Source organism: Rhinopithecus roxellana, chromosome 11, assembly GCF_007565055.1.
Source record: "Rhinopithecus roxellana isolate Shanxi Qingling chromosome 11, ASM756505v1, whole genome shotgun sequence".
Classification (NCBI taxonomy): Eukaryota; Metazoa; Chordata; class Mammalia; order Primates; family Cercopithecidae; genus Rhinopithecus; species Rhinopithecus roxellana.
Genome location: NC_044559.1, coordinates 94,490,335 through 94,504,741, shown reverse-complemented (window position 1 = coordinate 94,504,741; position 14,407 = coordinate 94,490,335).

The window sequence follows — 14,407 nt, the reverse complement described above, 5'->3', positions numbered from 1 at the left end:
GCAACGTGAGATTTGGGAACCCAGAGGGGCGCATGGTGAAAAAGGAAATGCCCTCAGTTAATCGTTAGAGAGAAGGTTTCTGAGAGATAGCTTTCTGATGTGTGACTTCATCACACAGAGTTCCACCCTTCCCTTCTTGGAACAGTTTTCTAACTGTGCTATCTTGTGTTCTGCAAAGTGATATTTGGGAACTCATTGAGGGCTATTTTGAAAACGGAAATATCCTCTGATGAAAACTGGAAAGAAGCCGTCTGAGAAACGGCATGGCGATGTGTGAATGCAACTCACAGAGTTACACCTTTCTCTTAATTGTTCAGTGTGCTAACACAGTTTTATGGAAATCTTCAATGGGATACTTCTGAATGCAATGAAGCTTACGGAGACAACGGAAATATCCTCAGATGAAAACTAGAAAGAAGTTTTCCTAGAAACTTCTTGGTGATGTGGGAATTCATCTCACAGAGTTACACTTAAGTTTCCTGCAACAGTCCATTATCACTCTTTTTGAGGAACCTGAGAGGGACCTCTTTGGAACGCACTGAGGCCTACGCTGATAAAGGAAATATCATCAGTTTATTCGTGAAAGAAGCTTTCTGAGAAACTTCTTTGTGATCTGTGAATTCCTCTAAGAGAGTTACAGCTTAATTCTCAGGAAGCAGTTTGCTAACACTCCTTTCGTGGATTCTGCAAAGTGAGATTTGGGAGCCCATAGGGGCCCATGGTGAAGAAGGAAATATCGTCAGAATATAACTAAAGTCAAGCTATCAGATAGATTGCATTCTGATGTGTGACTTCATCACACAGAGCTGCACCCTTCCCTTCTCTGAACAGTTGGCAAACTCTGTTATCTTGTGTTCTGCAAAGTGATATTTGGGAGGTCATTGAGGGCTATCTGAAAGAGGAAATATCTTCAGATGAAAACTGGAAAGAAGCCTTTTGAGAAACTGCATTGCGATGTGTGAATGCAACTCATAGAGTTACACCTTTCTCTTCAGTGTTCAGTGTGCTAACACAGCTTTCTGGAAATCTGCAATGGGATACTTTGAACAGAATGAAACTTACGGTGACAAGGAAATATCCTCAGATGAAAACTAGAAAGAAGCTTTCCTAGAAACTTCTTGGTGATGTGTGAATTCATCTCACAGAGTAACACTTATGTTTCCTGCAACAGTCCTTTATCACTGTTTTTGAGGAACCTGAGAAGGACTTCTTTGGATCGCATTGAGGCTTACGCTGATAAAGGAAATATCATCATTTCAAAACGTGAAAGAAGCTTTCTGAGAAACTTCTTTGTGATCTGTGAATTCCCCTCACAGAGTTACAGCTTACTTCTCAGGAAGCAGTTTGCTAACCCTCTTTTCATGGAATCTGCCAAGTGAGACTTGGGAGCCCATAGGGGCTCATGGAGAAAAAGGAAATATCCTCAGATAATAACTAGAGAGAAGCTTTCTGAGGGATTGCTTTCTGTTGTGTGACTTCATCACACAGAGTTCCACACTTCCCTTCTTGGAACAGCTTTTTACCTCTGTTATCTTGTGCTCTGCAAAGTGATACTTGGGAGCTAATTGAGGGCTATGGTTGAAAAGGAAATATCCTCAGATGAAAACTGGAAAGAAGCCTTCTGAGAAACTGCATTTTGAAGTGTTAATGCAACTCACAGAGTTACAACTTCCTCTTCAGTGTTCAGTGTGCTAACACAGTTTTCTGGAAATCTGCAGTGGGATACTTCTGAACGCAATGAAGCTTACGGTGGCAAAGGAAATATCCTCAGATGAAAACTAGAAAGAAGCTTTCCTAGAAACTTCTGAGTGATGTGTGAATTCATCTCACAGAGTTACACTCGTGTTTCCTGCAAAAGTCGCTTATCACTGTTTTTGAGGAACCTGAGAAGGACTTCATTCGATCGCTTTGAGGCATACTCTGATAAAGGAAATATCATCAGTTCAAAACGTGAAAGAAGCTTTCTGAGAAACTTCTTTGTGATTTGTGAATTCCTCTCACAGAGTTGCAGATTAGTTCTCAGGAAGCATTTTGGTAACACTCTTTCGTGGAATCTGCAATGTGAGATTTTTGAGCCCATAGGGGCCCATGGTGATAAAGGAAATATCCTCAGATAATAACTAGAGAGAAGCTTTCTGAGAGATTGCTTTCTGATGTGTGACTTCATCACACAGAGTTCCACCCTTCCCTTCTTGGAACAGTTTGCTAACTCTGTTATTGTGTGTCCTGGAAAGTGATATTTGGGAGCTCATTGAGGGCTATTGTGAAAAAGGAAATATCCTCAGATGAAAACTGGAAAGAAGCCTTCTGAGAAACTGCATTTCGAAGTGTGAATGCAACTCACAGAGCTAACCCTTTCTCTTCAGTGTTCAGTGTGCTAACACACTTTTCTGGAAATCTGCAATGGGATACTTCTGAACGCAATGCAGCTTACTGTGACAAAGGAAATATCCTGAGATGAAAACTTGAAAGAAGCTTTCCTAGAAACTTCTTGGTCATGTGTGAATTCATCTCACAGAGTTACAGTTAAGTTTCCTGCAACAATTCATTATCACTGTATTTGAGGTACATGAGAAGGAATAGTTTGGATCGCATTGAGATCTACGCTGATAAATAAAATATCATCATTTCAGAAAGTGAGAGAAGCTTTCTGAGAAACTTCTTTGTGATCTGTGAATTCCTCTTACAGAGTTAAACCTTAGTTCTCAGGAAGCAGTTTGCTAACACTGTTTTCGTGGAATCTGCAAAGTGAGATTTGGGAGCCCATCGGGGCCCACGGTGAAAAAGGAAACTTAGTCAGATAACAAGTAGAGAGAAGCTTTCCGAGAGATTACTTTCTGATGCGTGACTTCATCACACACAGTTCCACCCTTCCCTTCTTGGAACAGTTTGCTAACTCTGTTATCTTGTGTTCTGCAAAGTGATATTTGGGAGCCCATTAGGGCCCATGGTGAAAACGGAAATATCCTCAGATGAAAACTGGAAAGAATCCTTCTCAGAAACTGCATTGCCATGTGTGAATGCAACACACAGAGTTACACTTTCTCTTCAATTTTCAGTGTGCTAACACAGTTTTCTGGAAATCTGCAATGGGATGCTTCTGAACGCCATGAAGCTTACGGTGACAAGGGAAATATGCTCAGTAGAAAACTAGAAAGAAGCTTTCCGTAGAAACTTCTTGGTGACGTGTGAATTCATCTCACAGTGTTACACTTAGGTTTCCAGCAACAGTCCATTATCACTGTTATTGAGGAAATTGAGAAGGACTTCTTTGCATCGCATGAGGCTTACCCTGATAAAGGATATATCATCAGTTCAAAACGTGAAAGAAGCTTTCTGAGAAACTTCTTTGTGATCTGTGAATTCCTATCACAGAGTTACAGCTTAGTTCTCAGGAAGCAGTTTGCCACCACTCTTTTCGTGGAATCTGCAACGTGAGATTTGGGAGTCCATAGGGGTCCATGGTGAAAAAGGAAATATCCTCAGATAATAACTAGAGAGAAGCTTTCTGAGAGATTGCTTTCTGATGTGTGACTTCATCACACAGAGTTCCACCCTTTCCTTCTTGGAACAGTTTGCTAACTTCTGTTATCTTGTGTTCTGCAAAGTGATATTTGGGAGGTCATTGCTGTCTATGGTGAAAAAGGAAATATCCTCAGATGAAAACGGGAAGGAAGCCTTCTCAGAAACTGCATTGCAATGTGTGAATGCAACTCACAGAATGACACCTATCTCTTCAGTGTTCAGTGTGTTAACACAGTTTTCTGGTCATCTGCAATGGGATACTTCTGAACGCAATGAAACTTAAGGTAACAAACGAAATATCCTCAGTTGAAAAATAGAAAGAAGCTTTCCTAGAAACTTCTTGGTGACGTGTGAATTCATCTCAGAGAGTTACACTTATGCTTCCTGCAACAATCCATTATCACTTTTTTTGAGGTACCTGAGAAGGAATAGTTTGGATCGCATTGAGGCCTACGCTGATAAATACAATATCATCAGTTCAAAAAGTGAAAGAAGCTTTCTGAGAAACTTCTTTGAGATCTGTGAATTCCTCTCACAGAGTTACAGCTTATTTCTCGTGAAGAAATTTGCTAACACTCTTTTCGTGGAATCTGCAACTTGAGATTTGGGAGCCCATCGGGGCCCATGGTGAAAAAGGAAATATCCTCAGATAATAACTAGAGAGAACCTTTCAGAGAGATTACTTTCTGTTGTGTGACTTCATCACACAGAGTTCCACCGTTTCTTCTTTTAACAGTTTGCTAACTCTGTTATCTTGTGTTCCGCAAAGTGATATTTGGGAGCTCATTGAGGGCTATCTGAAAAAGGAAATATCCTCAGATGAAAACGGGAAAGAAGCCTTCTCAGAAACTGCATTGCGATGTGTGAATGCAACTCACAGAGTTACACCTTTCTCTTCAGTGTTCAAGGTGCTAACACAGTTTTCTGGAAATCTGCAAAGGTATACATCTGAACGCAATAAGCTTACGGTGACAAAGGAAATATCCTCAGTTGAAAAGGAGAAAGAAGCGTTCATAGAAACTTCTTCGTGATGGGTGAATTCATCTCACAGAGTTCCACTTAGGTTTCCTGCAAAAGTCCATTATCACTTTTTTTGAGGAACGTGAGAAGGACTACTTTTGACCGCATTGAGGCCTATGCTGCTAAAGGAAATATCTTCCGTTCAAAACGTGAAAGAAGCTTTCTGAGAAACTTCTTTTTGATCTGTGATTTCCTCTCACAGAATTACAGCTTAGTTCTCAGGAAGCAGTTTGCTAACCCTATTTTCGTGGAATCTGCAAAGTGAGATTTGGGAGCTCATTGGGGCCCATGGTGAAAAAGGAAATACCCTCAGATAATAACTATGGAGAATCTTTCTGAGGGATTGCTTTCTGTTGTGTGACTTCATCACACTGAGTTCCACACTTCCCTTCTTGGAACACTTTGCTATCTCTGTTATCTTGTGTTCTGCAAAATGATATTTGGGAACTCATTGAGGGCTATCTGAAAGAGGAAATATCCTCAGATGAAAACTGGAAAGAAGCCTTTAGAGAAACTGCATTGCGATGTGTGAATGCAACTCACAGAGTTACCCCTTTCTCTTCCGTGTTCAGTGTGCTAACACAGTTTTCTGGAAATCTGCAATGGGATACTTCTGAACGCCTTGAAGCTTTCGGTGACAAAGGAAATATCCTCAGATGAAAACTAGAAAGAAACTTTCCTAGAAACTTCATGGTGATGTGTGAATTCGTCTCACGGAGTTACACTTATGTTTCCTGCAACAGTCCATTATCACTGTTACTGAAAACCTGAGAAGGAATTCTTTTTATCGCAATGAGGCCTATGCTGATAAAGGAAATATCATTAGTTCACAACGTGAAAGAAGCTTTCTGAGAAACATCTTTGTGATCTGTGAATTCCTCTCACAGGGTTACAGCTTAGTTCTCAGGAAGGAGGTTGCAAACCCTCTTTTCGTGGAATATGCAAAGTGAGATTTAGCAGCCCATAGGGGCCCATGTTGAAAAAGGAAATATCCTCAGATAATAGCTAGAGAGAAGCTTATTGAGAGATTGCTTTCTGTTGTGTGACTTCATCACACAGAGTTCCAACATTCCCCTCTTGGAACAGTTTGCTAACTCTGTTATCTTGTGTTCTGCAAGGTGATATTTCGGAGCCCATTGAGGGCTATGGTGAAAAAGGAAATATCCTCAGATGAAAACTGGCAAGAAGCCTTTTGAGAAACTGCTTTTACATGTCTGAATGCAAATCACAATGTTACACCTTTTTCTTCAGTGTTCAGTGTGCTAACACAGTTTTCTGAAAATCTTCAATGGGATACTTCTGAACGCAATGAAGCTTATTGTGACAAAGGATTTATCCATATCCTCAAATGAAAACAAGAAGGAAGCTTTCTTAGAAACTTCTTGGTGATGTGTGAATTCATCCCACAGAGCTACACTTATGTTTCCTGCAACAGTCCACTATCACTGTTTTTGAGGTACCTGAGAAAGAATACTTTGGATCGCATTGAGGCCTACGCTGATAAAGGAAATATCATCAGTTCAAAACGTGAAAAGCCTTTCTGAGAAACTTCTTTGTGATCTTTGAATTCCTCTGACAGAGTTACAGCTTAGTTCTCACGAAGCAGTTTGCAAGTATTCTTTTCGTGGAATCTGCGAAGTGAGATTTGGGAGCCCATAGGGGCCCATGGTGAAAAAGGAAATATCGTCAGATAATTACTAGAGAGAAGCTTTCTGAGAGATTGCTTTCTGATGTGTGACTTAATCACACAGGGTTCCACCCTTCCCTTCTTGGAACAGTTTGCCAACTCTGTTATCTTGTGTTCTACAAAGTGATATTTGGGAGCTCAATGAGGGCTATGGTGAAAAAGGAAATATCCTAATATGAAAATTGGAAAGAAGCCTTCAAAGAAACTGCATTGCGATGTGTGAATGCAACTCACAGAGTTACACCATTCTCTTCAGTGTTCAGTGTGCTAACACAGTTTTCTGGAAATCGGCAATGGGATACTGCTGAACGCAATGAAGCTTACGGTGAAAAAGGAAATATCCTCAGATGAAAACTAGAAAGAAGCTTTCCTAGAAACTTCTAGGTGATGTGTGAACTCATCGCACAGAGTTACACTTTTGTTTCCTGCAACAATCCATTATCACGGTTTTTGAGGAACCTGAGAAGGACTTCTTTGGATCGCATTGAGGCCTACGTTTATAAAGGAAATATCTTCAGTTCAAAAGTTAAAAGAAGCTTTCTGAGAAACTTCTTTGTGATGTGTGAATTCCTCTCACAGAGTTACAGCTTAGTTCTCAGGAAGAAGATTGCTCACACTCGTTTCGTGGAATCTGTAAAGTGAGATTTGGGAGCCCATAGTTGCCCATGGTGAAAATGGATATATCCTCATATAATAACTAGAGAGAAGCTTTCTGAGAGATTGCTTTCTGATGTGTGACTTCATCACAGAGAGTTCCACCCTTCCCTTCTTGGAACAGTTTGCTAACTCTGTTATCTTGTGTTTTGCAAAGTGATGTTTGGGAGCTCATTGAGGGCTATGGTGAAAGAATAAATATCCTCAGATGAAAACTGGAGAGAAGCCTTCTGAGAAACTGCATTGTGATATGTGAATGCAACTCCCAGAGTTACACCTTTCTCTTTAGTGTTTAGTTTGCTAACAGAGTTTTTGGGAAATCTGCAATGGATAATTCTGAACACAATGAAGCGTAGGGTGACAAAGGAAATATCCTCAGTTGAAAAGTAGCAAGAAGTTTTCCTAGAAACTTCTTGGAGATGTGTGAATTCATCGCAAAGAGTTACACTTCTATTTCCTGCAAAAGTCCATTGTCACTGTTTTTGAGGAACCTGAGAATTACTTCTGTGGTTCACATTGAGGCCTACGTTGATAAAGGAAATATCATCAGTTCAAAACGTGAAAGATGCTTTCTGAGAAACTTCTTTGTGATCTGTGAATTCCTCTCACAGTGTTACAGCTTAGTTCTCAGGAAGCAGTTTGCGAAAACTCGTTTCGTGGAACCGCAAAGTGAGATTTGGGAGCCCATAGGGGCCCATGGTGAAAAGGAAATATCTTTAGATCATAACTAAGGAGAAGCTTTCTAAGAGATTGCTTTCTGATGTGTGACTTCATCACACAGAGTTCCACCCTTCCCTTCTGGGAACCGTTTGCTAACTCTCTTACCTTGTGTTCTGCAAAGTTATATTTGGGAGCTCTTTCAGGGCTATGGTGGAAAAGGAAATATCGTCAGATGAAAACGGGAAAGAAGCCTTCTGAAAAACTGCATTGCGATGTGTGAATGCAACTCACAGAGTTACACCTTTCTCTTCAGTGTTCAGTGTGCTAACACAGTTTTCTGAAAATCTGCAATGGGATACTTCTGAACCCAATGAAGCTTACGGTGAAAAAGGAAATATCCTCAGATGAAAACTAGAAAGAATCCTTCCTAGAAACCTCTTGGTGATGTGTGAATTCATCTCACAGAGTTACACTTATGTTTCCTGCAACAGTCCATTATCACTGTTTGTGAGGAACCTGAGAAGGACTTCTTTGGATCGCATTGAGGCCTACGGTGATAAAGGAAATATCATCAGTTCAAAACGTGAAAGAAGCTTTCTGAGAAACTTCTTTGTGATCTGTGAATTCCTCTCACAGAGTTACAGCTTTGTTCTCAGGAAGCAGTATGCTAACACTCTTTTCATTTAATATGCACAGTGAGATTTGGGAGCACATAGAGGTCCATGGTAAAAAGGAAGTATCCTCAGATAATCACTAGAGAGAAGCTTCCTGAGACATTGCTTTCTGATGTGTGAATTCATCACACAGAGTTCCGCCCTTCCCTTCCTGGAAAAGTTTGCTAACTCTGTTATCTTGTGTTCTGCAAAGTGATATTTGGGAGCTCATTGAGGGCTATGGTGGAAAAGGAAATATCTTCAGATGAAAAATGGAAAGAAACCTTCTGAGAAACTGCATTTTGAAGTGTGAATGCAACTCACAGACTTACAACTTCCTCTTCAGTGTTCAGTGTGCTAACACAGTTTTCTGGAAATCTGCAGTGGGATAATTCTGAACGCAATGAAGCTTACGGTGGCAAAGGAAATATCCTCAGATGAAAACTAGAAAGAAGCTTTCCTAGAAACTTCTTAGTGATGTGTGAATTCATCTCACAGAGTTACACTCGTGTTTCCTGAAAAAGTCGCTTATCACTGTTTTGAGGAACCTGAGGAGGACTTCTTTCGATCGCTTTGAGGCATACTCTGATAAAGGAAATATCATCAGTTCAAAACGTGAAAGAAGCTTTCTGAGAAACTTCTTTGTGATTTGTGAATTCCTCTCACAGAGTTGCAGATTAGTTCTCAGGAAGCATTTTGATAACACTCTTTCGTGGAATCTGCAATGTGAGATTTTTGAGCCCATAGGGGCCCATGGTGATAAAGGAAATATCCTCAGATAACAACTAGAGAGAAGCTTTCTGAGAGATTGCTTTCTGATGTGTGACTTCATCACACAGAGTTCCACCCTTCCCTTCTTGGAAAAGTTTGCTAACTTCTGTTATCTGGTGTTCTGCAAATTGATATTTGGGAGCTCATTGCTGTCTATGGTGAAAAAGGAAATATCCTCAGATGAAAACTGGAAAGAAGCCTTCACTGAAACTGCATTGCGATGTGTGAATGCAACTCACAGAATTACACCTATCTCTTCAGTGTTCAGTGTGCTAACACAGTTTTCTGGAAATCTGCAATGGGATACTTCTGAACGCAATGAAACCTAAGGTAACAAACGAAATATCCTCAGTTGAAAAACAGAAAGAAGCTTTCCTAGAAACTTCTTGGTGACGTATGAATTCATCTCACAGAGTTACACTTATGTTTTGTGCAACAATCCCTTATCACTGTTTTTGAGGTACCTGAGAAGGACTTTTTGGATCGCATTGAATCCTACGCTGATGAAGGTATTATCCTCACTTCAAAACGTGAAAGAAGCTTTCTGAGAAACCTCTTTGTGATCTGTGAATTCCTATCACAGAGTGACAGCTTAGTTCTCCGGAAGCGGTTTGTTAATACTCTTTTCGTAGAATCTGCAAAGTGAGATTTGGGTGCTCTTAGGGGCCTATCGTGAAAAAGGAAATATCCTCAGATAATAACTATAGAGAAGCTTTCTGAGAGATTGCTTTCTGATGTGTGACTTCATCACACAGAGTTCCACCTTTCCCTTCTTGGAACAATTTGCTAACTCTGTTATTGTGTGTCCTGGAAAGTGATATTTGGAAGCTCATTGAGGGCTATGGTGAAAAAGGAAATATCCTGAGATGAAAACTGGAAAGAAGCCTTCTGAGAAACTGCATTTCGAAGTGTGAATGCAACTCACAGAGCTAACCCTTTCTCTTCAGTGTTCAGTGTGCTAAAATAGTTTTCTGGAAATCTGCAATGGGATACTTCTGAACGCAATGCAGCTTACGGTGACAAAGGAAATATCCTCAGATGAAAACTTGAAAGAAGCTTTCCTAGAAACTTCTTGGTCATGTGTGAATTCATCTCACAGAGTTACAGTTAAGTTTCCTGCAACAATTCATTATCACGGTATTTGAGGTAAATGAGAAGGAATACTTTGGATCTCATTGAGAGCTACGCTGATAAATAAAATATCATCAGTTCAGAAAGTGAGAGAAGCTTTCTGAGAAACTTCTTTGTGATCTGTGAATTCCTTCACAGAGTTACACTTATGTTTCATGGAGCAGTCCATTAACACTGTCTTTGAGGAATCTGAGAACGGCTTCTTTGGATCGCATTGAGGCCTACGCTGATAAAGGAAATTTCATCCGTTCAAAACGTGAAAGAACCTTTCTGATAAACATCTTCCATATCTGTGAGTTCATCTCAAAGATTTATAACTTAGACGTCAGGAAGCAGTTTCCTAACACTCTTTTCTTGGAATCTGTAAAGAGATATTTGGGAGCCCATAGGGGCCCATGGTGAAAAAGGAAGTATCCTCACCTAATAACTAGAGAGAAGCTTTCTGAGAGATTCCTTTCTTATGTGTGGCTTCATCACACGGAGTTCCACCCTTCCCTTCTTCGAACAGTTTGCTAACACTGCTGTCGTGGATTCTGCAAAGGTATATTTGGGAGCTCATTGAGTGCTATGGTGAAAAAGGAAATATCCTCACATAATAACTAAAGAGAAGCTTTCTGAGAAACTGCATTGCCATGTGTGAATGCAACTCACAGAGTTACACGTTTCTCCTCAGTGATCAGTTTGTTAACACAGTTTTCTGGAAATCTGCAATTAGATACTTCATAACGCAATGAACCTTACGGTGACAAAGGAAATATCCACAGATGAAAACTAGAAAGAAGCTTTCTTAGAAACTTCTTGGTGATGTGTGAATTCATCTCACAGAGTTACACTTATGTTTCGTGGAGCAGTCCATTAACACTGTCTTTGAGGAATCTGAGAGCGGCTTCTTTGGATCGCATTGAGGCCTTCTCTGATAAAGGAAATTTCATCCGTTCAAAACGTGAAAGAAGCTTTCTGAGAAACTTCTTTCTGATCTGTGAGTTCATCTCACAGACTTATAACTTAGACTTCAGGAAGCAGTTTGCTAACACTCTTTTCGTGGAATCTGTAAAGTGATATTTGGGAGCCCATAGGGGCCCATGGTGAAAAAGGAAATATCCTCACATAATAACTAGAGAGAAGCTTTCTGAGAGATTCCTTTCTGATGTGTGGCTTCATCACACAGAGTTCCACCATTCCCTTCTTGGAACAGTTTGCTAACACTGTTGTCGTGGATTCTGCAAAGGTATATTTGGGAGCACATTGAGGGCTATAGTGAAAAAGGAAATATCCTCACATAATAACTAAAGAGAAGCTTTCTGAGAAACTGCATTGCCATGTGTGAATGCAACTCACAGAGTTACAAGTTTCTCCTCAGTGATCAGTTTGTTAACACAGTTTTCGGGAAATCTGCAATTAGATACTTCATAGCGCAATGAACCTTACGGTGACAAAGGAAATATCCACATATGAAGACTAAAAAGAAGCTTTCTTAGAAACTTCTTGGTGATGTGTGAATTCATCTCACAGAGTTACACTTATGTTTCGTGGAGCAGTCCATTAACACTGTCTTTGAGGAATCTGAGAATGGCTTTATGGATCACATTGAGGCCTACGCTGATAAAGGAAATTTCATCCATTCAAAACGTGAAAGAAGCTTTCTGATAAACTTCTTTCTGATCTGTGAGTTCATCTCACCGACTTATAACTTAGACTTCAGGAAGCAGTTTGTTAACACTCTTTTCGTGGAATCTGTAAAGTGATATTTGGGAGCCCCAAAGGGCTCATGGTGAAAAAGGAAATATCCTCACCTAATAACTAGAGAGAAGCTATCTGAGAGATTCCTTTCTGATGTTTGGCTTCATCACACAGAGTTCCACCCTTCCCTTCTTGGAACAGTTTGCTAACTCTGTAGTCGTGGATTCTGGAAAGGTATATTTGGAGCTCATTGAGGTCTATGGTAAAAAGGAAATATCCTCACATAATAACTAAAGAGAAGCTTTCTGAGAACTGCATTGCCATGTGTGAATGCAACTCACAGAGTTACACGTTTTCCCTTCAGTGATCAGTTTGTTAACACAGTTTTCGGGAAATCTGCAATTAGATACTTCGTAGCGCAATGAACCTTACGGTGAAAAGGATATATCCACAGAAGAAAACTAGAAAGAAACTTTCTTAGAAACTTCTTGGTGATGTGTGAATTCATCTCACAGAGTGACACTTATGTTTCGTGGAGCAGTCCATTAACACTGTCTTTGAGGAATCTGACAAGGACTTCTTTGGATCGCATTGAGGCCTACGCTGATAAAGGAAATTTCATCCGTTCAAAACGTGAAAAAAGGTTTCTGAGAAACGTTTTTCTGATCTGTGAGTTCACCTCACCGACTATAACTTTGACTTCAGGAAGCAGTTTGCTAACACTCTTTTCGTGGAATCTGTAAAGTGATATTTGGGAGCCCCTAGGGGCCCATGGTGAAAAAGGAAATATCCTCACCTAATAACTAGAGAGAAGCTTTCTGAGAGATTCCTTTCTGATGTGTGGCTTCATCACACAGAGTTCCACCCTTCCCTTCTTGGAACAGTTTGCTAACATTGTAGTCGTGGATTCTGCAAAGGTATATTTGGGAGCTCATTGAGGGCTATGATAAAAAAGGAAATATCCTCACATAATAACTAAAGAGAAGCTTTCTGAGAAACTGCATTGCCATGTGTGAATGCAACTCACAGAGTTACCCGTTTCTCCTCAGTGATCAGTTTGTTAACACAGTTTTCTGGAAATCTGCAATTAGATACTTCATAGCGCAATGAACCTTACGGTGACAAAGGAAATATCCACAGATGAAAACTAGAAAGAAGCTTTCTTAGAAACTTCTTGGTGATGTGTGAATTCATCTCACAGAGTTACACTTATGTTTCGTGGAGCAACCATTAACACTGACTTTGAGGAATCTGAGAACGGCTTCTTTGGATCGCATTGAGGCCTACGCTGATAAAGGAAATTTCATCCGCTCAAAACGTAAAAGAAGCTTTCTGAGAAACGTCTTTCTATCTGTGAGTTCATCTCACAGACTTACAACTTAGAATTCAGGAAGCAGTTTGCTAACACACTTTTCGTTTAATCTGTAAAGTGATATTTGGGAGCCCATAGGGGCCCATGGTGAAAGAGGAAATATCCTCACCTAATAACTAGAGAGAAGCTTTCTGAGAGATTCCTTTCTGATGTGTGGCTTCATCACACAGAGTTCCAACCTTCCCTTTTTGGAACAGTTTCGTAACACAGTTGTCGTGGATTATCCAAGGTATATTTGGGAGCTCATTGAGGGCTATGGTGAAAAAGGAAATATCCTCACATAATAACTAAAGAGAAGCTTTCTGAGAAACTGCATTGCCATGTGTGAATGCAACTCACAGAGTTACACCTTTCTCTTCAGTGATCAGTTTGTTAACACAGTTTTCTCGAAATCTGCATTTAGATACTTCATAGCGCAGTGAACCTTACGGTGACACAGGAAATATCCACAGATGAAAACTAGAAAGAAACATTCTTTGAAACTTCTTGGTGACGTGTGAATTCATCTCACAGAGTTACACTTATGTTTCGTGGAGCAGTCCATTAACACTGTCTTTGAGGAATCTGAGAACGGCTTCTTTGGATCGCCTTGAGGCCTACGCTGATAAAGGAAATTTCATCCGTTCAAAACGTGAAAGAAGCTTTCTGAGAAACGTCTTTCTGATCTGTGAGTTCATCTCACCGACTTGTAACTTAGACGTCAGGAAGCAGTTTGCTAACACTCTTTTCGTGGAATCTGTAAAGTGATATTTGGGAACCCCTAGGGGCCCATGGTGAAAAAGGAAATATCCTCACCTATAACTAGGGAGAATCTTTCTGAGAGATTCCTTTCTGATGTGTGGCTTCATCACACAGAGTTCCACCCTTCCCTTCTTGGAACAGTTTGCTAACATTGTAGTCGTGGATTCTGCAAAGGTATATTTGGGAGCTCATTCAGGGCTATGGTAAAAAAGGAAATATCCTCACATAATAACTAAAGAGAGGCTTTCTGAGAAACTGCATTGCCATGTGTGAATGCAACTCACAGAGTTACCCGTTTCTCCTCAATGATCAGTTTGTTAACACAGTTTTCTGGAAATCTGCAATTAGATACTTCATAGCGCCATGAACCTTACGGTGACAAAGGAAATATCCACAGATGAAAACTAGAAAGAAGCTTTCTTAGAAACTTCTTGGTGATGTGTGAATTCATCTCACAGAGTTACACTTATGTTTCGTGGAGCAACCATTAACACTGTCTTTGAGGAATCTGAG